This window comes from Herpailurus yagouaroundi, unplaced genomic scaffold, assembly GCF_014898765.1.
Source record: "Herpailurus yagouaroundi ecotype Mexico unplaced genomic scaffold, PumYag 162, whole genome shotgun sequence".
NCBI classification, from domain to species: domain Eukaryota; kingdom Metazoa; phylum Chordata; class Mammalia; order Carnivora; family Felidae; genus Herpailurus; species Herpailurus yagouaroundi.
In genome coordinates this window covers 48382549-48408807 of record NW_024412403.1, presented here as the reverse complement: position 1 = coordinate 48408807, position 26259 = coordinate 48382549, and the positions used below count along the sequence as shown (strand labels likewise).

The 26259-nt window shown below is 38.7% G+C and overlaps 2 protein-coding genes and 1 long non-coding RNA gene across 5 annotated transcripts in view; 1 reads left to right on the top strand and 2 right to left on the bottom strand.

The window, feature by feature from the left end:
- CMSS1 (cms1 ribosomal small subunit homolog) overlaps positions 1-26259 on the bottom strand; it is a 383830-nt gene that overhangs the window by 231987 nt on the left and 125584 nt on the right. The window lies entirely within an intron of this gene.
- FILIP1L (filamin A interacting protein 1 like) overlaps positions 1-26259 on the top strand; it is a 302611-nt gene that overhangs the window by 159856 nt on the left and 116496 nt on the right. The gene's annotated exons all lie outside the window — the stretch shown is intronic.
- On the bottom strand, positions 846-25515 carry LOC121036155 (uncharacterized). The gene is made up of 3 exons (XR_005793259.1): positions 21421-25515; positions 14632-14638; positions 846-856 (listed from the first exon to the last, which is right to left on the bottom strand). It is a non-coding gene; the product is annotated as an uncharacterized LOC121036155 (long non-coding RNA).

Sequence of the window (26259 nt, the reverse complement as noted above, 5' to 3'; positions counted from 1 at the left end):
TGAGCATAGATCCTTTTAAGACAGGAAGAGAGGAAAATGTTTAAAGAGGGGAGAGGTTTTGAAGGAGGTGGTTTAGGGAGGGGCGGAACAAAGGATGCTAATTTGTGAAGGGCAAGAGGCCTGTGGGAATGGGAACAGCGCAAAAGGTTTAGAATGATGGTTTAGGAGGCAGAGGCAAGGAGGGATGAATGAAACTATTATTGATAGTCAGGGCCCATTCGAAACTGGAAGCTTAAAGATATGTTCTTTACATTGGTCAATCATTTGGTCAATAAACATTTACTAAGCAACTCTGAAATTCTAGGCACTGTGCAGCCCTAGTAAAGGATTCCAGAGTCTAGTCAGGAAGTCGGGCAAGTAAACAAAACATAAGGCAATGCAGCAAGCTCTATGTTAAACGTCTACAATAGGATACACAAGAAAAGGGAGAAGATGCATTTAGTTCAGGGGTGAGAAGGGGTGCAGTTTCCTGGCAAGGGCATTGCTTAAGGTATTAACAGTCCGATCTGTAAACTGAGAATGAAGAACGGGGCAATTGGGAACTCCATGTCGTTCATTACCTTCTAGGCTACACTAATGAGGATCTTGACCATCAGTGCTTGAAGATGTAATTTTTATGATCACCAGTGAGGCAGACACAACTAACAGAGCTCCAGGGGAACATAACAGAAACAAAAAAATGTCAAGGGGTGCCTGGGTGGCTCAGCAGGTTAAGCATCCGACTTCAGCTCAGGTCATGATCTTCCGTTGGTGAGTTTGAGCCCTGACTGGGCTCTCTATGGTCAGCGTGGAGCCCACTTCAGATCCTCTGTCCTGCTTTCTCTGCCCCTCCCCTGCTTGTGCGCACACACGCTCTCTCTCTAAAATAAACATTAAGAAAAATGTGCAGACTTTCAGCCACTGTTTAAAAAAAAAACCTTTCACATACTTTCACAAGCAACACACCTTCTGACTGTGGCATACACCTTGTTAGAGTCTTCAAGTATTTCTGGGAACTATTCTGGCAAACTGGTTTCCTGATTTAAATTGGGCCACTAATTCCAGTTTAATAACGACTTGTATTCTATTATCCCCGGCACCAAGCACAAAACAAATATTTTCTTAGATGCCTTTGCTAATAAAATCAATTATCTGGGCTTTGTCTTCCATCATAAGAATGCTGTAGGTATCTTATCTTTCCATGAGAAATAAATACTCCAAAGGCTTCACTGTTTATACTCCTTGTCATTTACCCTCTGAAAAATCAAAGTCTGCACTCAGCTTTATTAATGGGCTCTGTTTTGTCCTCGGTATGAGCATACCACTTCATTACTGTAGAGAGGATTTGAGTTCTGAGTTAAGATTTAATAGAAAAAATAGCTCTCCATCACTAGAATGGTACAGTCACAGAATTGGAAGGGGCCTTGAAGCTACTTATGTAATAGTTTAGTGATGAAGGACAAATTACCCAGCACTTGATCTAACTTTTTGTTTTAAGTGAGAGAAGACACCCTTTCATTTACTATTGATATATCACAATCTTTGTAAGAGTCAAATAAAATAGTGGAATTGCAGGATTTTTTGTTTTCAAAGTGGTTTTGCCTTAGCTATGCTGTACTAACCACAGCTAACATTTATTGAGGGCTTATGATGTGCCAGGCACTGTGCTAAGCACTTTATAAGGATTATTTCATTTTGTCCTTGCAATAATCCTAACAGATCGGTGCCATTATTCTTCTCATTCTACACTGAGGAAGCTGAGGCTTAGAAAAGTTGATAGCCAAGTAGCCTGTGAGTTCCTGTTCTGATTCTGCCATTTACTAATGTATGGCCACCATCAATAGGTTACTTAATTTCACATGTCTGTGTGTAAACTGAGAACAACTACAATGCCTACCTCACAGGGTAGATGAAAAGATTACATGAGATACTGGCTCAAAGCACATCTGACATGAAATCTGTTTTTTGTTCTTGAGGGTGCCATAAGGTACTAGAAAGAATCTGGGCTGTGGAATCAGATGATGTGGGCAAAAAGCCTGGCTCTAATACTTGTCAGTTATGTGATGTTGGGCATGTACATCACCTCTCTGAGCCTCAATTTCTTCACCTATAAAATATGAAGACCAATACCTACACTCCCAGAGTTAGTGAGATGATTCCTCATAAAGAGCTTACTTAGCTTAAGGCTGCTACAAACCAAGATGCCAGCTCCTATTCCTCTGAGGGTCACATGATAATTCTCTTAAGAGTACAACAAAAATATGGAATGTGAGTTCTAAGAAGACTTCAGGGGAAGACTGTGTGAGAAAGGAGGTAATGGTTAACTAGAGAGCAGGTCAGTGTGGGAGGTGTGCCTTATTGCTTTCTGATTCCAGCATGGGCAGATGATTTGGGCATCAAAAAGACAAGTCCTCATAAAAGGGAATAACTGAACAAGTTAGCCAATTGCTCATGTAGATGGCTGCTTGAGGCAATTCTTGATCATTATTAACTGAATTCCTAGGAAGGCTATCACTGTAGTTTCATATCTGTGAAAAGTACCCTCCTGTAGAAGTGATGAGTAAGAAGTGTTTCAAAGATATTTATAGCACCCTCCCATGAGCAGGACAATGGGGGAGAGCCCTTACAAAGACACTAATAAAGTCCTCTTCAAAGAGGCAGGTTGGATTTATTCTTTTCAATGTGGAGATTTAGGACCTCACTCAAAGGTAAGATGGTCCATGGTGTCATGAAATAGAGACAGGTCAACCTTTCTGGGACACAATTTTTATACAATTTCAATTCAGACAAAACCAGGTAAAAACATCTATACCTCAAATGGCTCTCTCAAAACCTGCACACTAACAACACTACTTCACACCTTAGAACCTCGTTGTGCATGACACATCTAGAAGCAAAAACTAGAAATAGGGTCGGAGGTAGAAGCAGGTAAGAGGAGCAAATAAATGATTAGTTATAATTTGACATAGAGGTAGAAAACAAAATACAAAAAGATATTATTTAGTATCTCAAATGTGTCCATATACACAACATTGAACTTTAAATAGGAAGTATGAATTACTTTAAAATATCCATCAAAATGGTTATAAAAAAAAAAAGTTCTGGCAAAAGAAACACAGCCGTTGCTGGAAAATCTGCCTTCACAGACCACCCAATTCAATAACAACATTGAATTAATACAATGTTATTCTGGATTATTCCCAAATCTACTTACAATTCTATTGCCCATTTTGGGGTATCCTTTTACAGTATTTTCTTTGTCACTTCCCAGCAGAAAAACAATTCAAAATGTAAAGATTAATATTCTCAACCACCTCAACTTTTTCTAATTCAATACATGAGAAAGTTTCTTATGTTTCCTCTTAGGAATATTAATGCACAATTTAATAAAAACCCAAGTGTTTCTTTCTTCTTCACTCAAAATTAGTAAACAGAAAACAAACCAGTAAACATAGACATTATAAGGAACCCTGGGGTGGGAAGAGGAAATGGGCACTTCCTGTATAGTTCTATGTGTTTAAAAGCTATGTATCTATTTCTAGAAGAACCATATCACAGCCTTTTCTAGCACTGTAACTCTAATAAACTGAGAATATAAATGATCCATTCCAAGTGGCTTCTGTTCCAGAATGACCAAGCTAGCCAGCATCCACACAGATTCTGAATTGTTTTTTCAGATCCTGAATTCTTTAAACAGGTTCTAAGAGTTGGAAATTTCTGGGTTGGGGTACAATCAGCAAGAGAAGACCTTTTTTCCTGGATTTGAACAGACAAAATGCTGAAGAACAGTTGAGGAAAATATCTGAATTCCTCAGTGTAATACCATAATTTGCTAATTATAAAAATAATTTAGACACCTAGCTAAGGCTAAAAATAATTCCACTGAAACTGCCCTAGTTTGATTTAGGACACAAATTTTGTAATCAGAGACATCAGATGTCCAAGAGGAGTTGCTCCTTATTCCCCTTATTAAATCAATGAAGAAATCACATCTACAGGAGACTGAGGTCTATGTAACATCACAGCTCTCATAGCCCTTAGTGGTGCCTGTGCCACATCTATCTCTTCTATTTAATTTTTATTCAATAGCTTTAGAGTGGACACTAGGTCTTATGCACAATTATACATACCCCTCTGGAATAAATAATGACTTTGTAAACATCCAGAGGTGTGGGGAATCTCTTTTCCAGATCAATTTATTCCATAGCATCCCTCATGAATGTTTCATTAGCAACATCTAAGGCAAGGGTCAGCAAAATATGGTTGTTTTGGTAAATAAAGTCTTACTGGAACATAGTCATGCCATTCATTTGTGCATTGTTCTATGGATGCTTTCTGGCAAGACAGAGTAAGTAGTCGTGACAGAAACTGAATGGCCCACAAAGCCTAAAAAAATGTACTATCTGGCTCTTTCCAGAAAAAGTTTGCTGGCTCCTGATCTAAGGGCACCTGCTGGATCAATCAGTCAATGAGTATCTACAAATATTGGATATAAACATTATATCCAACATTACATCCATTATATCCATTGAATGTCTAATATCCAACAGCTTTGCAAACACATGAGTTCTGCTGGGTTAAGGCCACATGAATTTTGTCAGGGATACTGGACTAAAACAAAATCTGGCCATTTGATGATGAGACAAACTCAATGAGTGATTGATTTCTTCATTCATTCAACAGACCAATTACGCACTATGTACAAAGTACCAGCAACCTAATTGTGAGCAAACAGAGTATGTATTGCACTCATGGAATTAACAGTCCAGTGGGGGAAGCTGAAATTTTTTAGATAAGACAGATATATGTAAAATTGCTGCTGTACATGGTGTAAAAAAGAGGTCATGGGGTCACCAGAGTGTAAAATGGGGTTATGACCTAGTCAAAAAGGTCAGGGAAGATTTCTCAAGTGTGTGTCTCTAGAGCTGAGGGTTGAGGGCTGAGTGGGAGGAGTTAGCCAAGTAAAGAACAGAGGGAAGAGGTCTAAGCACCAAGCACAACATGGACAAAGGCCCAGGGATGGTTGGAGGCGTGGGTGGGAGTGGGGGTGGGGGTGATAGGGAGAAAGGCAGGTATAAGCTACTAAATGCAAGCCAGCACATTTGGAGCAGAAAGAGTGAAGAAGGGAGAGGTATGAGGTGAAATTCTGAGCCAGATCAAGTAGGGCCTTGAAAGTCCTATTAATAAGTTTTTAGTTTTCTATGGGCAGAGTTACACTTAGTAATAATCCCTGGCTGACAGTCTTTCCCCCTCAGGCCACTATTATCTTCATGATCAGCTCTTTTCATTCTTTTCTTTTAAAATTCTGAGCCAAAACACAGCTTTGTTCTGAATATTCACCTAAGTCTTCATCATTCTATTCAATGAGGGGAAAAAAAAAGGAAAACAAGATAATAAAGAATTTACTTATACATCTTAAACAAATATAGTAAGTCTATTATATCTCAAAACTGGGAAAAATAATAAAATAAGCTAAAAAGCAAAAAACAAAAGGATTTACTAAGCAGCTTTTTGTGATTGTATTAAACATGTATAAAGAGAATTATCTGGGCTGCTTCTATCCCTCTTTCTGTCAGGGGAGGTGGATATCAGGAATCCTGTTAAGGAGGAAGATTCACACAGCTGTGGGCTGTCTCCTGCTGGGAACGGTAAAATTGTAAGCTGTAATTATACTATTTGATGAATAGCATTTTGTAGCTGAAAGGCAAGGGCAGGAACTGGGGGAGACTACTGAAAACAGGAGGTAATAAAGAGAAGTGAGAAAGTCCCAAGAACAAGACACATAAAGCATGGCTAACCACTTCTTAACTGTGTGACCTTGGGCAAGTTACTTAAGTTTTCTGAGTTCTAGTTTTCCCATTTGTAAAAATGAGAATAATCAGATGTCTACCAAAGAGTTGTCAGGAGAACTCAATAAGATGATGTTCAAGTTCCTAAAATCTAGCAGGAATTCTGATCCTGTTTCCTTCCTTTCCAGTAAGACAGTCTATTTCGGATGTATATTATGAAACAGGGAAACGAGGAAAACCAGCAATAGAAGATTTAGATAAGGAAGTAAAGGTGGAGAAAGTCTTATCTGCAATTATAGTAGGTGCCTCCTTGTTGGTTTATAGTGCTTTGTAAACTTCACCAACTTTTGTTCTCTAACCTAATGGCCCAATGACTAACACCTTAAAATGACCTTAACCCCAATCTTCCTAAGCTGGTAACAAAAATATGTAAGTCAAAGGTAGAATCATACCTTTGATTATGGAATAAAAAAGCTATTCCAGATAATATTTAATGACATATTTAAGAACATTTATAAATTAAAAAACAGCAACAACCAAAGTCAGCCTGACACCTGCCCCTCTTCTCAGCAAGTGGGCATATGGTGCATACCCACTGCTAAGTGTGTCATTAGTAATCACTGTGAGTTGTTTGTGGAGGGCGAGATTGCCAATACCAAAGGAAGTAATTATTTCTACAGATGCAATTAAAAAAAAGTAAAAATTATACTTTAGCTACAGAATGGCTTAAAGAACCACTGCAAATGTATTGTATAACTCTAATCAAATTTTGAGTATATTATTATGCCTTTCTGATTAGGAAATACTAACTTCTGCACCATATACTCCTTCGTACCTTTTTAGTAAAACATTAAGTACTTTAAAAATGTAGCCATGTAAGTACTCCCAGAAGGAGCCCAAGGTTGCTATTGGATTGTTTATTTTTCCTTCTTTCAACTGATAAAAGGCACTGAGGGTGAGGTGGCCTATTTAAAGTAGTATTATAGGTAAAAATACAGACAAGTCGTGGATTCCTGGCTTCCCTAAATGAAGAATCAAACCATGCTATATAACTAAGCATTTGGGAAAAATTGAAGGCCAAAAACCTAAAGCACATTTAAATAATCAAGCAAGAAGCTAGTTACCAATTATGAAAAACAGAAATAGTACTAATACATCAAAATAGAGTTTGGGGATACAGTCTAAGGTTTCTTCGTAGGCCCAGCCTCAGTACTTCTAGAACCAGGAGCTTAAAATGGGAAAACTCTGTTTAGTTGTACCCTTAATGATAAATCACTCTGATCATTTGTTCAGTTTGGGGAGAGAATTTTTCCTTGCTTTCATATTTAGGAAATCTTCTTCCCAAGTCTTTGAAATTTACTCACCATAATTTATATTATCAGATGGCATTCAATTAATAACAGCATCCTGGGAGATAAAATGGCAAAAGAATTTGGGACACATCTTAAAAGAACTAGCCAAAATTTTAAGACCATACAGTTATGAAAAATGAGTGTTCATAGAGCAGATGTGTGTTTGTCAGAGAGATTGTACAAAGAAGGTGCTCCTGCCCCAGTGCCTGCTGGGAAGAAGCTAGGCAAACCCATCTCCAGGCTCTTCCAACTCTGATGATGTTTTATGATTCTGAGACCGTTTTCTGAGCCAATTTGGTCCTTCTCTGCACATCCTAAGCTCATGTAACAATTTAACTTTTGGTACATTGCTTGGTAACTATGTTTTACACACAAAGTACTATCTTTTGGTAACAAAGGAATATTAAAATGATGACACAGTCACTCTAGAGATTGGAAACAGAAAGCTGTTACCTTAAAAGGAAAAAATATTTATCTTAACACCACCAATGTCTATACAGTTTTGCTTTTACTATTGTCTGAAACATACTCTCCAAGTCCGATTCTCATTTTTTGAATTAAAGTCTACACAATGAAGTAATCTGTAAATGTAATAGCAGTCTCTTGCATGAAGAGAAAAACATTTGTGAAAATAAATGTCCTTCTTCCGTTAAAGATGAATTACTTGGGTACGTTTTCCAATTCCAATTTCATTTCCAAATTCTCAACTTTCAGGGCTTCAAGAGGAGGTACAGTGGTCTACTCTAACAGTCTCTTATGATTTCTATATTTATATTTTTTACCTTCTTTTTCCCCCAGTTTTATTGGGGAATAACTGAAATATATGACTGTATAAGTTTAAGGCATACAGCATGATGGTTTGATTTACATATATTGTGAAAATTTTTACTTTTTAAAAAGTGTTCAAAACAATTTCATATTTTTAATTTGGTAGGAGTGAAAGAGTTTAGAGAGGAGATAGAATAGCAATTACGAGTTGTGATTAAATCCTGCTGAGGCTAAAATCATGACTTTAAAACAACAAATAGATATTGTTCTGAACCAAGGACAGTTTTCATGGATTCTAGCCAGTTAAAGTCTAGATAAGTGGTTAAGGTTCCTTGTTAGCTCTGGATCCCTTCTAGATTGATAGGGGACAGGCCTCTAAAGTAAAAGTGGGGGGAGAAGAGAGGGAAGGATCTTGAAGATGATGATTAAATATTCAGTAATAGGACAATGATTAATAATTGCACCATCATACAATGAAGTACTATGCAGCTATTAAAAATTGTGGCATGGAAGAATAATGATGATGGATAATGTTCCCAAAACAACATGCACATTATAAAGGACACAGAAAAGAAGAAAGCCTACAAGAAACTATAGAAAAAGATGAAAAGTAGAAATGTCAGCATGGCTGGATTAAGGATACATTTTAAAAAATATTTATTTTAGAGACAGAGAGTGAGCACATGTGCACATGGGGGAGAGAGACAGAGGGAGACAGAGAATCTTAAGCAGGCTCCATGCTTAGCACAGAACCCTACACAGGGCTCAATCCCAGAACCTTGGCATCATGACCCAAATCCAAATCAAGAGTTGGATTCTCAACCAACTGAGCTATCCAGGTGCCCCAAGGATACATTTTTAAAATTTAATTCTTTATGATTACTTGGCCATTTTCAGTGCTTCCCACATATTACTTTTTATGTAAGAAAAAAATTTTTTCAAACAACAGTAATAATGCACTCATAGCAGAAGGCAGGCAAGTGTGAGCACCTGTGCAATGAATCACCTGTATTCCCCTGATGGAAAAAGTGCCCACACTTGGCAATTTAGTGCTTTACATTATACAGCCAGCAAACTTCTATTGAAAAACTATAGCCAATGGGGCACCAGGGTGGTTCAGTTGGTTAAGCGGCTGACTTCGGCTCAGGTCATGATCTTGCGGTCTGTGAGTTCAAGCCCCGCATGGGGCTCTGTGCTGACAACTCAGAGCCTGGAGCCTGCTTTGGATTCTGTGTCTCCCTCTCTCTACCCTTCCCCTGCTTGTACTCTGTCTCTCTCTCTCTCTCTCTCTCCCTCAAAATTAAATAAACATTAAAAAAGGTAGAAAATCCCAATTTAAAACAAAAAACTATAGCCAATGTGCTAGAGCAGCAGTCTCTACTGAAGGTTAAAAAAGAGAATATTCTGGGTGCAGGCCTCATCATGAGGCCCCAACTAAGTCAAACTGCAACAGTTTCTCACCTGAAAGTAATCATGTTGTATGGTAACCTGTACCAAAGAGAATAGGCTGGCTACATGAAGGCTCTTATGGCACTAATTAAAAAACAACAACAAACAAACAAACAAACAAACAAAAACACCCTTAATTTTTAAGATCAACAGTCTATAAGGCCAAATGCCTTCAGCTACTCCTCAGCTGCTACTGCAACTAACAGGGAGTTCTGATCCAGACCCAAAACCATTTGGGTCAGGAAAATCAGAGCACTTAAAAGTTCAATAACAAGAAAACAGGTTAGCCTCCCATTTAGCTGCTATAACAAAACAATCTTTATCCATCCTTTCCAGGATGAGAATTCCTTTTCCATAACAAAAATCTTCCTAATTTCCCATTGGCAGTACTTGTAGCCTTTCCTATTCAGACTGAAAAAAAGCTATAACTATGAAAGCCTACAACAAATTCATAAAATATTTAAATGGCTTGTATGCTATCGCACAATATTATCTATAGCTATTCTGGGAACACATTAATATTCAGTTGTTTGGGGGCACCTGGGTGGCTCGGTTAGTTAAATGTCTGACTCTTCATTTTGGCTCATGTCATGATCCCATGGTTCATGAGTTTGAGCCCCACATTGGGCTCCGTGCTGACAGCATGGAACCTGCTTGGGATTCTCTCTCTTCCTCTCTCTCTACCCCTCCCCTGTTTGTGCTCTCTCTCTCTCAAAAAAAAAAAAAAAAACAAAAAACAACAACAACAACAACAAAAAAACCAACAACCTCATTTGCTTACAATGCTTTTGGAATACAGACTGGAAGACCTCTTTGACAATTTTGAAAGCTCCCAGGGGTTCCAGGTTGACAGGTTGAGAACCATTACTGCAAACCATATATTTTATCATGGACCAAGGCCATAATCTCAAGAACTTTATCTTTCCAAGGTTATCACTTGAAATAAAACCATCAACCATCTGCACACACACACTCACAAAAGAAATACGCAATTTCATGGTGAAGTGCTAAGCAGAAGAAATGAAAATAGTTGTGAATGAGTCACAAGCTGTGGGCACTGAAGTGAATATGACACTTCTGAGCCTAGGGGTTTCTTCTGTTGGCTCTGTTACAGAGGTTTAGCATAGGAGGTAGGGACATGAGAACCCTGATGGGGGAGGAGGGGTTCTTTTCTAAAAAGTATGGGATAAAGTTGCCTTCTCCTTCTTTATAAAGTCTTCCTGTGTCAGCAGGCTGCCCACCCCCAACCCCAACAAAAACAGGGGCAGCCCCTAAATGCCAAAAGAATAATTGTCTGAGCTTTGCATACTGAAATTGAGTTGGCAAGCTCTCCTCCTTGCAAAGAACACAAAGAACTTAGTTTAGTCTGTGTGTAAATGCTCCACAATCATTACCAAAACATCCAAAGCAACATGTTCAAGGGAGGGTAATGAAGCTTTGTTTCTCTCCCTTAGTTGTAAGCTTCTGACATTCATTTACTTACTTACAGTACTTAGCAGCAGCCAACCTTCTTGGTCAACATGTACTCTTGGCTGTCTTGGGCACTTTATTTCTAACAAAGGGCTATATGGAACCACACGTGGTGGGTAAAATCCCCAAGCTCAATATATCTAACACCCATGGACTCTGGAGCATCTGAAGTCCAGATCTATTCAACTGAGCTGGAAAAGGGGTTCTCCAATAATTAAAGAACACCAAAAAGTACTCCTCCATACAGATGAATGGGACTAGGGGCTTCAGAGAGGGCTTGGATGACCCTTGAAAGCAGAGAACACGAGAAGAACCCTGATGTCAGTTTGAAGAATCCTGAAGGCAGTGTGACCCAAACTTACAGGGTGCAGCCAAAGACACACTACCCTTGATGCATTCTGATGCTCCTTGGTGCTTTTTGACTTAAGCAGGCCTCCTGCCTTATAACAACTTCTTTCCTACCACCTAGAATAAGTGGAATAATGGAGAGCAGTGAAGGAGCAGGACCTTAATTCACACTGTGCCCTCATATGAGACCTAGCCCAGACAGTTTTCTTTCTCCCTGGTGCTTTCTATGTTCTTCTGTCCTATCATCATGTCATGATGCAGGTCTTTGGTGAAAGAGCACTAGGCTTTTCGATTTTGCTGACACAGTCAAAACTGTACATGAATGCTGAGAAGATGTGTCTCCCATCTTTAAACAGATCATTATTCCAAATAAGAACAAATTCAGGCAATAGACCATAGGCTTACAAAGACTGGGGGGGCTCTGAAGCCAACTGGAATTCCTGCTGTGCCACTTACCAGTTCTGTGGCTTGAAGCAGACTGACTTAACCTGTTTCAATTCTGGTTTTCCCATGAAGCACAGATTAATAGTATCTGCCTGATAGTGCATGCAAAAAAAGAGAATAATGAGTGTAAAATGCTTTAGCACAGTGCCTGGCCAGAAAGATAGTAAAGCTTTGTGCTGCTGTGTTAGAAGAGGTATGCTAACGAGAACCTGGGTAAGCATACCTTTTTGAATCAGTGCTCTTCATCATCTTGTGTGGGACAGTTATGGCTAGTTGGGACCAAGAAGCCAGTCACTTTATGTTAAGTCCCTCCAAACCGCCAGGATCATAATTCCCCCCCCTCTCTCTCTCCTGAATAATAGGCACCGGTTCCTGGCCAAATCCAATTTCTTCAGCTTGCCACTCTCCATCTTGGCAAGGCACAAAATAACTCACTCTCTGAAAATACCAGTTTAACACTGATTAAAAGAATACCCTTGTTCAGCGAGGTAAAGCACTGAGTAATATACTCTCCTCATGATGCTAAAATCCAATAGTTATTTCTTATCTCACTCATCACAAGAGGGAAGGCATGTCTGATGAACCAAGAGACAAAATTGTATCATTATATCTCCACCAGGATGAGTTATGCATTCCTGTCATGTGCCAGGCACCGGGCACAGTACTTCACACATATGATGCTGAATCTTCCCAACAACACCGCAAGACACTGAGTCCTAAAGAAATGAAGTAACTTGCCCCAAACTGAGCAGCATATGGTGATACAGGAAGAGTTATAACTCAGTATGGCTGGCCCCAGAGACTGCACTCTTTCTCCTGCCATACACCATGTTGTTTCCTACTTCTTTGCTTATATTGGGATTCTACAAAACAACCAGAAGTTGTAGCACACCAAAGATTTGATATGTAACTAAAGTAGATGGAATACTAAAAACAAAACAGGGGCACTTGGGTGGGTCAGTAGGTTAAGCATCTGACTCTTGATTTCAGCTCAGGTCATGATTTCATGGTCGTGAGGTTGAGTCCTGAGTCAGGCTCCATGCTGAGCATGGAGCGTGCTTGGGATTCTCTCTCACTCAAAATAAATAAATAAACGAACATTAAAAAAAAAAAAAAAAAAAAAGAATACAACAAAAGCTCTAAGTTGTAAATTCAAACGTCATTTGTCAAAGGTTTTCCTTTATAAAATTTATTCTAAAAGAGTGTCATGGTTGACATACACTGGAAATGTCTTCAAAACCCTTTCAAAGGCCACATACAAAAAAGCTAATCCCATTATTTTAGGGTCACAATTGGTCCTTTGACCAAAAACAATATTAGCTGACCCAACTGTAACTTGATTCACTAGATTTGGTTTCAATAACTTTTCCCCATGGTCAGAATTCACTTTCAATGGACCAGAATCTGCCATGGCTGAGGGATATTCCAAAATAGAAAACTACAAAAGTGGAGTTCTAAAACTGTTCTGACCAGTGGCAATACTGTTAAAAATGAGGTCACAGCAACTTTCTGATCCTTGAAATAATTTTCAGTCTTGGTTCCTAGGATACAGCTCACTTTTTGGCTTCTCTGTCTCTGCTTAACACTCAAACCTTAGTGTCTTCTTTCTTTCTCCACCTTACACTCTTTTTTTCCTTTTTATAAAGAACTATTTAAAATGTTTATCCATCTAATACTGTGTGTGTCCCTGGTGCTTTCTTTTAAAATCTTTTCTTACGAACATTTCCAAATACACCAAAAGTAGAATAATGTAACAAAGTCCATGTACCCATCCTTCATCTTCAATAATCCTCAACACTTTGCCATATTTACTTCATTTTACCCCATACTTTTATTTTTTCTGGAGTATTTAAAAATAAAGCCCAGGGCATCATGACATTTCACACTTGGATACCTCATTATGTTATCTGGAAAAATAAAACAGACATTCTCTCATTTAAACACAATGCCATCAACACATGTAATAAAATTAACAGTAACTCTGTAACATCATCTAATACAATGTCCACATTCAAATTTCCTCGGTCTTTTTTTCTCATACCCCAGGGACAATCACATCAGCTACTAATAAGATAACCTTCTATTGCCTTGTTAATGACTTTCAAGGCTTCAACTTACTTATCCTTGTCTCTCTTCTGAAAAAAGACCCCAAAATGTGAAAGCATGTGTGACTGGATGTTAGTGTCTTCTTACCAAAAAAACCAACAACAAACAAACAAAACCAATTTACTTATCACATATTGAAAATACTTTCTCATATTATTAAATATTCTTTAGGGTACCTGGGTGGCTCAGTCAGTTGGGTGTCTGATTTCGGCTCAGGTCGTGATCTCACTATCCGTGAGTCTCAAGCCCCACTTTGGGCTTTGTGCTGACATAGGCTTTTGAGCCCGCTTCGGATTCTGTGTGTGTGTGTGTGTGTGTGTGTGTCTCTCTCTCTGCCCCTCCCCCACTTGTGCTCTGTCTCTTTCTCTCTTTCAAAAATAAATAAATATTAAAAAAAATATTCTTTGAAAACTTTACTTTTGCTGTTGGCCTAACTGGCCCGTACTACATATTCCATTGATTTATTTAATTATTCCCTATTATTTGTTACATACTTAGGTGTTTCACCTTCATTATTATGAACAGCCCTGTGATGAGCAGCCTTATCCATGCCTATGGTTCACCTTTCTATCTTTTATTTTTTTTTTAATTTTTTTTTCAACGTTTTTTATTTATTTTTGGGACAGAGAGAGACAGAGCATGAACGGGGGAGGGGCAGAGAGAGAGGGAGACACAGAATCGGAAACAGGCTCCAGGCTCCGAGCCATCAGCCCAGAGCCTGACGCGGGGCTCGAACTCACCGACCGCGAGATCGTGACCTGGCTGAAGTCGGACGCTTAACCGACTGCGCCACCCAGGCGCCCCTCACCTTTCTATCTTAATTTAACCACCGAACACCTCTGTGGCTTCAGCCATAATGATGATTTGGTATTTGCCACATGCTGTGTTTTTCATCTATCTTCAAACTGTACATATGACTTGGACACTCTGATCCTCCAAGGCCCAACTTCTCTCTCAGGTGCTTTTACTTAGCTTCTGTGGCAGGTTAGTCATTTCCTTTCAAATGTTCCCCAAACACTTTCTACATTGGACATGATTTATTTATTGGTATTTTGTATTTAATCTTGAACCTACATTTTTACCACACTGACTTGTGAGCTTCTCAACACCTCACTTTTTTTTTTTTAATCTGTAAAATAAAGAGAATAATACTAACTCCATGTGTCTGAATTTTAAAAAAGAGATAAGAAAAAGTGTGAATCATATCATCTGGCAGAGAATTCGAGTTTTACAAAAGTCATTTTCCTTCTTTTCCTCTAATAAGAGAAATTGTAAATGTGTCAGACTATACTCATATGCCTGGGAGGCAAGGAGTTAAACTTTCCCCCAGTTATAGGAAGATAAACTGAGCACAGGGAAATGCTGGGAAAGGGGAAGTAAAATGGTTGCAAGGTCCAGTACAGCCCAGGGACTTTACCAGTTGCAACATTTTCTCTGTAACAATGTTGCTATGTCACAGGTCCTTAGATAACAGAAAGAAAAGAAGTCAGTTAAAATCTGCAGATGGGAACCCTTGATCTCTGAACCTCTTTCTCACCTCTGAGCTCTTCATTGTGCTGGGTTGGTCTGGCCAAGAGAAGGCCTAAAGGCATTCTCAGGCCTATAATCACCTACTGGGTAAGGAAGAAGCCGAGAAAAATTACATTTGTGGGAGACTTTGGGTACTCTCAAAGGTGCATTTGTATCTTTTAGGTTTCATATCTTTCCAGAAACAGGAGTTGGTCTCTGAAAATGCACTGTTGCTGAGGAAACATCAACAGGGCTGTAGGCAAGATCTAGATTCTGGTGCTGGCCGTAGGCATGACCATGGGCACATCAGTTAACCTCCCTGGGCCTCAGATGCAGAATAAAGGGATCTGACAAAACTGGTTCCAAGAGCCAAAGGGACAAAAATTCAAAGAGAATAGAAAGGTTAAATGACTGGCTCAATATCATCATACTTCTAAGAAAAAACAGAGAGCAGAGCTGGAAAAACTATGAAAAGTGATGTAGTTTGAAAACTGTTAAAAGAATCATATGATTTTCAAGAGGTCTGACCTAGTGCTGTGAGAGTGGCATTTAGAAATGCATTTAAAGCTAATTTGGACTATATGAAAATAATTTTCTGTTCTATTCCACAAAGATCTGGAAAATATTCCCAGCCCTGTGTCAACCTTAAATGAGAAAAGAATCTTTAAAGAGCCACTGATTTGTAATGGAAAATTTGGATAAATCAACTATTTATACTCTGGGAGATTTTTATATTTCTTTTTGTCCTTTCTTCAGAACACATAGCTAAGAAAAGCCATGATGTAAGTCAGCTCTATTAGGCCTCATTGGCAGGCTTTTTGTTCTGTATCTACAGTGTGGCAGCTTCTCTGACTACAGCACTTAGTGGACAGGCAACCAAAGAACACATACAAGCTTAAAAAACAAAACAAAACAAAACAAAACAAAACAAAAAAACATGTGAGCTTGGATTAATCTAGCATAAGCCTAGAGAGAAAGAATGTCAGAGCACCTACGTTTTCATCATTTTTGGTCCAAGGTTTATTAGCCAAAGTTATCCAAGCTTTCTGAATCTCACATTCCTCATCCTGAAAAACAGGGCAAACAATTACCTATCTGCTGATGCATCAAGTGATGTACATATGAAAGTATCTTATTATAAGCACCGACCTGATAAGCTGAACTGGGAATAAGTCTTCCTTAAATGTCTACTATCAAATTTCTGGATCTATACCTAAAATTCCACCTGAAATCCAGTATCAGAAGTACTGAGACCCTCCCTAAATACATACTTTCACCAATTCACTGTTTTAGTTGTGTTTAATATCTGGGAAATTATGCCCAACTCCATGCATTTCTTTAAGAAGCAACCTAGCCTAATGAAGAGTAGTCAGGTCTAAACAGGTATAATCTAAATGTGTGTGAGACTGTGGACTCGGTGAGGAAGACTAGACAACTTGGTGTCAGGAGTCACTGAGGAAGCTGAGAATGTTTCATTTGGAATAAAGAATAGAGCCCTTCCCACTGAAGGACTACAGTGTGGCTCAAAGAGTAGCCTTATTTGATTTAGCTCTGGAAGAAGAAGCAGGATAAATGAACGAAGTTCCTGGGAGCTGAATTCAGCTCACAAGGAAGTACTTTTTCTAACAGCGGAACAGTGAGTAACAGAAAACACTGATTGCTGGTCCTGTGGGGGATGGATGAAATAACTACTACACTGCCTTCTAAACCTTACATTTGATTCTTCTCTTTCTGTACCTTTGACTTTCTCTGAGGACACAGAATTGTTAGGAATATAACCTGAAGCACACCCTCCCTCCCACCCCCTCCAACTTTCATTCCCCTCTCTGAAGCCTTGTCCATGCTCTCCCTACAAGGAAAAATACCATTAAGGAAATGTTTCAATGATTTTTGCTGAAAATAGAAAAAAAAAAAATAAAGGTGGCCAATGCTAAATTAGGTTATCTGGTTTCCAATGTGTCTTTTTTTAGTCATCAGATAGCTTTACTGCAGTTGGCTGAGTTTAGTGTCTTCAAGTGTGGGTGGTTAGGGCAATAAAAGGAAGGACATTTTTTATTTTTTTATTTTAAGAGAAACCAAATAAAATCCTCAACAAGATTTTTTTCCCTAATGTGGCCATGCTAGTACAACCTGGCTGTTTTGCTGGGCACTATTAACATCTATTTATAGCCAGTATTTTCATAGATGAATCACATTTACCATGAGACAGTTAATATTAAGGGCTCAACCAGCTCTGCTGAGAACCCCATAATCTTACTACATCTCTTTCCATTCCCCTTGGAGGGAACTAAGTTATAGCTTAATAGTTCCGTGTAGAAAGATGGGTAAACCCAAGTGGAAATGTAAAGGTAGCAGACAGCCTGCTCCCTAAATTCAGCAAAGTATGGGATGTTAAACACATTCAAATTTTAGGCCCTGGCTCACCGCCAGCTTTGTCCCTTAGAGATGAGCATCCTACAGTCAGCACAGACTCCCTATGCATTGTGCAGCCATCTCACCATCAGAATAATTCACCTCTCCATTTTCCTACCAAACCAAGTTTATTTATTTTTTTTTAATTTTTTTTTCAACGTTTATTTATTTTTGGGACAGAGAGAGACAGAGCATGAACGGGGGAGGGGCAGAGAGAGAGGGAGACACAGAATCGGAAACAGGCTCCAGGCTCTGAGCCATCAGCCCAGAGCCCGACGCGGGGCTCGAACTCCCGGACCGCGAGATCGTGACCTGGCTGAAGTCGGACGCTTAACCGACTGCGCCACCCAGGCGCCCCCCTACCAAACCAAGTTTAAATGACACCACTGTATAAAATGCCACATACATAAAAACAGTTTTAATGATTGTTAAATGTGCTGTCAAATATAAAGGAGATGGGCAGAGGATGTTCAGTTCATTTTACGTGTGTATGTGGGGGTAAGGTCAGGGTATACATGGTCAAATATTTTCAAGATCAGTGATACTAACTGGAGGTTTCTGATGAATCCTGGGGATCTAGAGTCACTTCTCCCCACAGCGTGTGCACATACACAGACACTCTCTAAACTTTGTAGAGGCACGAGCACTACCCTGCTACTGATAGCCATTTGTCTTTGACATTTCCTATGAGAGCCTCCACCCTTAATTTATCTTTACCAACACTTTTCTTAACAGTCTTTACTTCGGGCTAAAACTCTTTAAGATTAAATAAGATAATATAAAACACTTAAAACAGCACTTTGCCTATGGTAAGAGGTTTATACATACCAGCTACTTCTATTAGTAGTTTCTCAGTACAGGCATACTTCAGATATATTGCAGGTTCAGTTCCAGACCACCCCAATGAAGTGAATATTGCAATAAAGTGAGTAAAATAAATTTTTTGGTTTCCCAGGATATATAAAGTTAGGATTATACTATACTGTGGTCTATTTTTTTTTTTTCGACAGTGTGTGTGCATGTGCACAAGGGGGGGGAGGGGTAGAGAGAGAGAAGATCCCAAGCAGGCTTTGGGGTTGTCGGCGCAGAGCCTGATTCAGGGCTCAATCCTGTGAACCATGAGATCATGACCCAAGCTGAAATCAAGAGTTGGACACTTAAGTGACTGAGCCACCCAAGTGCCCCTATATTGTATGTAGTCTACTAACTGTGCAATAGCATTATGTCTAAAAAAGTAACATACATACCTTAATTAAAAAATACTTTATTGGTAAAAAAAAAAAAGGCTAACCATATCTGTCAGCTTTAAACAAATTGTCATCTTTTTGCTGGTAGGAGGTCTTGCCTTGATGTTGATGACTGATGACTGATCAGTGTGGTGGTTGCCGAAGTCTAGGATGGTTGTGGCAATTTCTTAAAATAAGACAACAATGTTATCACATTGATGGTCTCTTCCTTTCACAAAGGAATTCTCTGTGGCAAGTGATGCTGTTTGACAGCATTTACAGTAAAATTTCTTTCAAAATTGGAGTCAAGCCTCTCAAACCCAGCCACTGCTTTATCCACTAAGTTTATGAAATATTCTAAATCCTTTGTTGTCATTTCAACAATCTTCACATCATCTTCACCAGGGGTAGGTTTTATCTCTAGAAACCACTTGCTTGGATTATCTATAAGAAGCAACTTGTCTGCAGTTAAAGTTTTATCATGAGGTTGCAGCAATTCAGTCACATCTTCAGGCTCCACTTCTAATTCTACTTCTCTTGCTATTTCCACCACATCTGCAGTTAGTTTCACTACTAAAGTCTCAAACCTCTCAAAGTCATCCATGAGGGTTGTACTCAACTTCTTCCAAACTCTTGTTAATGTTGACAACCTCTTCTCATCAATCATGAATTTTTTTTTTAAATTTTTTAATGTTTATTTATTTCTGAAAAGAGAGAGAGAGAGAGAGGGAGAGAAAGAAAGGCAGAGACAGAGGGAGACACAAAATCTGAAGCAGGCTCCAGGCTCTGAGCTGTCAGCACAGAGCGCAACATGGGGCTCGGAACCATTAACCATGAGATCATGAGCTGAGCGAAAGTCGATGCTTAACTGACTGAGCCACTCAGGTGCCCCAATGATGAATGTTCTTAATGGTGTCTAGAAACCTTTTCAGAAGGTTTCAATGTACTTTGCCCATATTCATCAGTGGAATCACTAAATATGGCAGCTAAAGCCTTATAAAATCTGTATCTTAGTAAGATTTGAAAGTCAAAATTACTCTTTGATCCATGGGCTGCAGAATGGATGCCATGTTAGCAAGCATGAAAACAATGATCATCTCATTACATATCTCCATCAGAGCTCTTGGATGATCAGGTACATTGTCAATGAGAAGTTATATTTTGAAAGGAATCTTTTTTTATAAGCAGTAGGTCTCAACAGTGGGCTTAAAGTATTCAGTAAACCATGTTGTCAACAGATGTGCTATCATCCAGGCTTTCTTGTTGCATTTGTAGCATAATTCTTAAGGGCCCCAGGAATTTCTGGAATGGTAAATGAGCACTGTCTTCAACTTAAAGTCACCAGCTGCATTAGCCCTAACAGGAGAGTCAGGTTGCCCTTTGAGGCTTTAGAATCAGGCACCGGCTTCTCCTCCCTATCTATGAAAGCCCTAGATGGCATCTTCTGCCAATAGAAGGCTGTTTCATCTCCACTGCAAATCTGTTGTTTAGTGTATTCACCTTCATTAGCGATCTTGGCTAGATCCTCTGGAGAACTTGCTGCAGCTTCTACATCAGCACTTGCTGTTGCACCTTGCACTTTTACGATACAGAGATGCCTTCTTTCCTTAAATCTTATGAACCAACCTCTGCTAGCTTCCAATTTTTCTTCTGCAGCTTCCTCACCTCTCTCAGTCTTTATACAAATGAAGCAAGTTAGGGCCTTTCTCTGGATAATGCTTTGGCATAAGGGAAGGGTGTGGCTGATGTGACCATCTATCTAGACCACTAAAATTTTCTCCATATCAGCAATAAGGTTGTTTTGCTTTCTTACCATTCTTGTGTTCAATATGACACATTAAATTTCCTTCATGAGCTTTTCTTGTGCTGTCACAACTTGGCTGTTTGGTACAGGGGTCTAGCTTTCAGCCTTTCAGCTTTTGACATGCCTTCCTCACTAAGCTTAATCATTTTTACTGAGATATGTGCAACTCTTCCTCTCACTTGAACACTCAGAGGCCACTGGAGGGTTACTGACTGGATTAGTTTTAATATTGTGCCTCTGGGAATAGGGAGGCCTGAGGACAGGGAGAGATACAGACAAATGGTTGGTCAGTGGAGCAGTTAGGGCACACAAAACATTTACTGATTAAGTTTGTTGTCTTAAATGGGTCCAGTTAGTGCCACCCAAAATAATTACAAGAGTAACAGAACTGACTACAGATCACCATAACAATATAATAATAATGAAAAATCCTGAAATATTGCAAGAATTACCAAAATGTGACCAAGAGACATAAAGTGAGGAACGCTGTTGGAAAAATGGTGCTGACAGACTTTCTTAACAGATCTGCCACAACCTTGAATTTGTAAAGACCGCAGTATCTGCAAAGCATAATAAATGAAATGCAATAAAATGAGGTACACCTGATACCATTCTTCTAAATTTCTAGCCAGATGAATCATCTTTACAATGAAGTAGTTCCTACTCAGAGCCAACCAGCTCTGCTGAGGATTTCATGATTTCATCAATCAGTGAATCCTTGCTGATGCCCAAATCTGTTGGGCACTGGGGATACAGACATAAACAGGGGACCTTTGCTCACAAAGCATGAACAATAAATCTATTACCAGGTACCATTACTTTCATTTTACATTTGAAGGCTCAGGGAGATTTAGTAACTATGTGTGGTCCACGGCCACAGAGCTAACATACTGGAGCTGTGATTTAAGCCCAGATCTGTCTAACTACACAATCTCATAATCCTTTTATTATGCTATGCCTATGCCACACCCAAGCCTAAAAATAAGCTAGAACAAATCACCTAGCACAATACCTGGATAGCAGGTACTTCATAAATGTTTGTGAATAACTTAATGTTGAACTAGGATTTTTCCTTTACTATGTATGCTTTCTTATAAGATCCTAAGTAGATATAGCATAGTAATGTGCTGGACACTTTGGATCCAGGCTGCCCGAGTTGGGATGTACTACTTGCTAGTAGTATGACCTTCAGCAAGTTACTAAACAGCTACAAGCCTCAGTTTCCTTCTCTGCAAAATGGGGATGAATAACAGTTTTGTGAAGATTAAATGAGTTGATCAAAGGAAAGCATTTAGAACAGGCCTATATTTGTTAAGTATGGAATAAATGTAAGCTACAACTATTACTAATATTTTCTTCCCTAAATCGGAGTTTTGCTCAGCTAATTCAATATAGTAAGTGATCAAGACCAAAAACAATTTCTTTTACTGAGGCTTTTCCAGGTTCCTTTATACAAGTTAAATATCCTCTTCTCCAACATTCAGACAAGAAAATAAACAGGTACATGGAGACTAAACTATCCAAACAGCACCCAATTATGTCTAGTATGCAACTTTTGATATATAAAATTAATAAAGAATGATTAAGAAAATGTAACTTATATAGTATAGTAAGGAGTTGACTAGAAGTTTGTGTGTGTTGAAGGGAGGTGGTAGATTGAATAGGTCACTATTTATATTTATCCATTTCTTTAAATTAAGTAAATAGCTGCAAATTCTTTACTTGTCCTTCTCCTGCAAGGACACATCTTTACCAAGACCCACCATGATTTCAACCAGCTTAAACCCAAGAAAAATTGACCGAGGTCACCACACAGGAAAACAAAACAGAATCTGCTTCTCAGGGCCAAATGAACTGTATTTGTATCCATAGATACAAGACAACAGAGAATCACATAATTCTAAAGTGGGAAGCCCCAGGACCTCAGAGATCATCTAGTCTCAGGCCCAAATCCTGCTGTCAGGGGATCTGTTAGGGGGTGAGGAACACGATAGAAGTCAAGGAAAAGAATCCCTGGTCCTTGTTGCATCCTGAATGACCTCTTAGGGCCAACCTAGCCCAATGTCTTCACTTTAGAAGTGACAACCCAGAATCTAGCTATTTAAAATAGAGCTGAGATCGGAAGCCAGGTTTCCTGAATCCCAGTCTATCATTCTCTTACACTCCTGAGGGCTGCCATTCTACAGCTATGATAATCACAGATAACAATGCATTGGGCTGTGTTAAACTGGCAACTAAGCAGGATTTCTCCTTGCAAAACCATCAGGCATTAGGTCACTGCCAGCACTTTATGAAGAGTAAGGCATCATTATTTGGTATAAACAAAAGCAACTTTCCATTCGTTTTTTGTTTTTTTTTTTTTTTTTTTTAACCTGAAAATCCCAAACCACTGTTGCTATTACAAAATTTTTCTTTTCCTCAGTACACACCCCTGGGCCAAGCACAGATGCATTAAAATTTTGCCAAGAGAAACAATGAAGTCACTGATAATACAAAGCATGAAGTATCATGAAATTCATGTCTTTGTTTTCTTCCTCTTGATACTTAATTACTTCTCATTACTGATCATTTTGTGGTTGTTGGCAGAAGGGCAAGGAAACTCCACCACTGTAAACATGCGGAGACATATAACACCTCAGTAGACCAGAAGTCCGCTCATGATGGGTCTGTTCACAAATGCAATGTGTGTGCCATCAAGAACACTGATGCTACCAGCTCCGGCCCCCAAAGAGGATTAGCAGTTTTTGAAAAACCCTAATCACTTTAAAAAGAATAAACAAAGTGTCAATATATTTCAGGTCATTTCATTTTTATCACTTATAAATGTCATCACTGCCAAAGGATTTGTGGTCTCCTGGCAGATTTCACTTAACTCACCTTAAAAGTGAGGCAAGGGAAGCTGGGATGTGTACAAACTTTTAATCAAGTTTTCTGCAGCAGCTTGGCTTGCCTTAAACTCAAAGGGTACTCATGAGCAATGGTTATTAGCAAACTACTCTGCTAAGCATTGCTTAAGCTTATGCTAAGCATAAAATGAGATTATAGAAACTTCTATAATCTTGGAATTCTGGAAGGCATACCTTGGATAAAATCTGGAGAAATCCTTATTGATTAGCAGAATACAAGTTGATGCTTATCAATAGGCTATTGTTCCACATATGAATATGTGGGTAAGAGAAAGCACAGGAACGCATCATAAAAATAATTTAAAAAACAAACAAAAAAACCCAAAACCTCCACAAAACCTTAGCTTCTGAGAAACTAAAAGAAGAACTAAATAGATTTTACTTCTTTAAAACTAGACATTTATTCAATTTTCTCAAAAATCTGGATCTGTAAGTGTTGTAAACCTACAGTTTTTAAAAAATGGCTGTAGTTTACTTTTCCCATTCCTCTGCAATGTAACCTTACAGCTGCAACCATCAAGAGGTGAAATCTACTACTCCACTTCTTAAATTGGGGCTGGCCTTTGTGATGCTGTCTCACCAATAAAAACGAGACCTTAAAGTTTCAGCTCTCATACTTTTGGAATGCTGCCCTGAGACCATCATGTGGAGAAATCTGGTCTAGCCTACCAGAGCTTGAGAGCCCAGTGGAGCAGGAGTAGAGATAAGATGATCCAGCTGAGGTCTACTAGCCCAACTGGCTGACAGACAGATATGTGAATAAGGTCATCTTAGACCATCCAAGCCCAGCTGAGCTGCAAGATGACTTAAGCCACAGAATGACCCACAGAATTTTGAACTATTGTTGTTTAGCCACTAAGTTTTGGGGTAGGCCACAAAGTGGAAGAAGCAAACCAGTCACCTTGTGGAATACCCATTATGTATGAAGCACCAGGTCAGATACCCCATGGGAGATGCAAATGGAGATTAATAATATTGGACAGAAGACATGGATGGCCCTGTCCTTCATGTGTGAGTAAATCTATAAATAAAGTGGCACTTAATTATCTATTTTATCAATTTTTTAGTTCATGTGCTGTTGAAGCCAGTACAATATTTATTTGTTTTAAATAGATCTAGTCTATGTTAAGAACCTTCCATTATTCCCATAGGCCAGAGCAAGGGTTCTCCTGGGATGTTTAAGACAACTCAATAGGGTAGGAGAAAATAATGAGATATATAATTTTTAACTAATACTTTTCATTTTTATTTCTGAATGTTTTCAAAAGGTACATTATATACAAGTTTTCATAAGATACATAGCACATACCATGCTAATGTATATACATTATTTATAAACACATACATATAATGGGGTTTTCCACAGTCATATCTCCCACAGAACCTCAACCTTCCATCCCTACACAAAAATATACTTCTCTATGCTTTGCTTTTCTCAAATAAATGAATTCTTTCTTGGCTATCTAGGGAAGAATCTGTGATAACTACTACCCCCGATGATTGTTCATCTGTACTGTAATTACTTAGCAAGGCTATAAGTATGTTTCAGATAGGGTGTCTATATTCATTCCACAAAGTATCTGTAACTGTTTGTCTTTGGCAGTACAGCATAATGGCATTATGGCATGATTTTTATGAGTACAGGTTCTGCAGCCAGGTTGCCTGGATTCAAATCGCAGTTCTGACAGGTACTAGCTGTGCAACCTTCAGTAAGTTAGCTGTGCCTCCATTTCTTTACCATAAATGGAGAGAAGAATCTTACCTACTCCATAGAGTTGCTGCAAGAACTGAATGAGTTATGTAAAATGCTTAGAAGAATACCTGGCATGTAGTAAGTGTTCAATAAGTATTAGCTATCATCATTACCACCACCACCATCTTTCAATTTCCAATGTCTAATAGAGTGAATGTGTGATAGAGGGAAGTGAGAATGATAACTTGTAGAGAAAACACATTATGGGGCGCCTGGGTGGCGCAGTCGGTTAAGCGTCCGACTTCAGCCAGGTCACGATCTCGCGGTCCGTGAGTTCGAGCCCCGCGTCAGGCGCTGGGCTGATGGCTCAGAGCCTGGAGCCTGTTTCCGATTCTGTGTCTCCCTCTCTCTCTGCCCCCTCCCCCGTTCATGCTCTGTCTCTCTCTGTCCCAAAAATAAATAAACGTTGAGAAAACACATTATGTGACTCGGAAAAATTTGAAAGTGCATGTTTCAAACTGCAACTTCGAAGCAAAGTGTTTCACTAGTTATCAGCTGACGTTGGCCTACTGCTGACAAAACATATAATAATATGTATATATATGTATAATATGTATACATATTATATATATATTACATATATAATATGTATAACATATATAACATATAATATATATCATATATATTAACAATATATAATATATACTAATATTAACAATACAATATATATATTATACATATATTATATATAACATATATATAATATATATAAACATATAAATATGTATATTTATTATATAAATAATAAACACGTAAGACAATAAACACCTTCAAGTTCTGCTTTTATAGCTTGATTGTTATGGGGAGGCTTAAAAAACAAATTCTCAGCTGAAAATTCTTACTGGGATTATTTCCTTAAGGACTGTCTTCTAACTGTAATCTCTTTCTTGTGGAAATTATCATCCCCTGTAGCATTTAGATTTCTGTGGATTTCTGTAAGACAC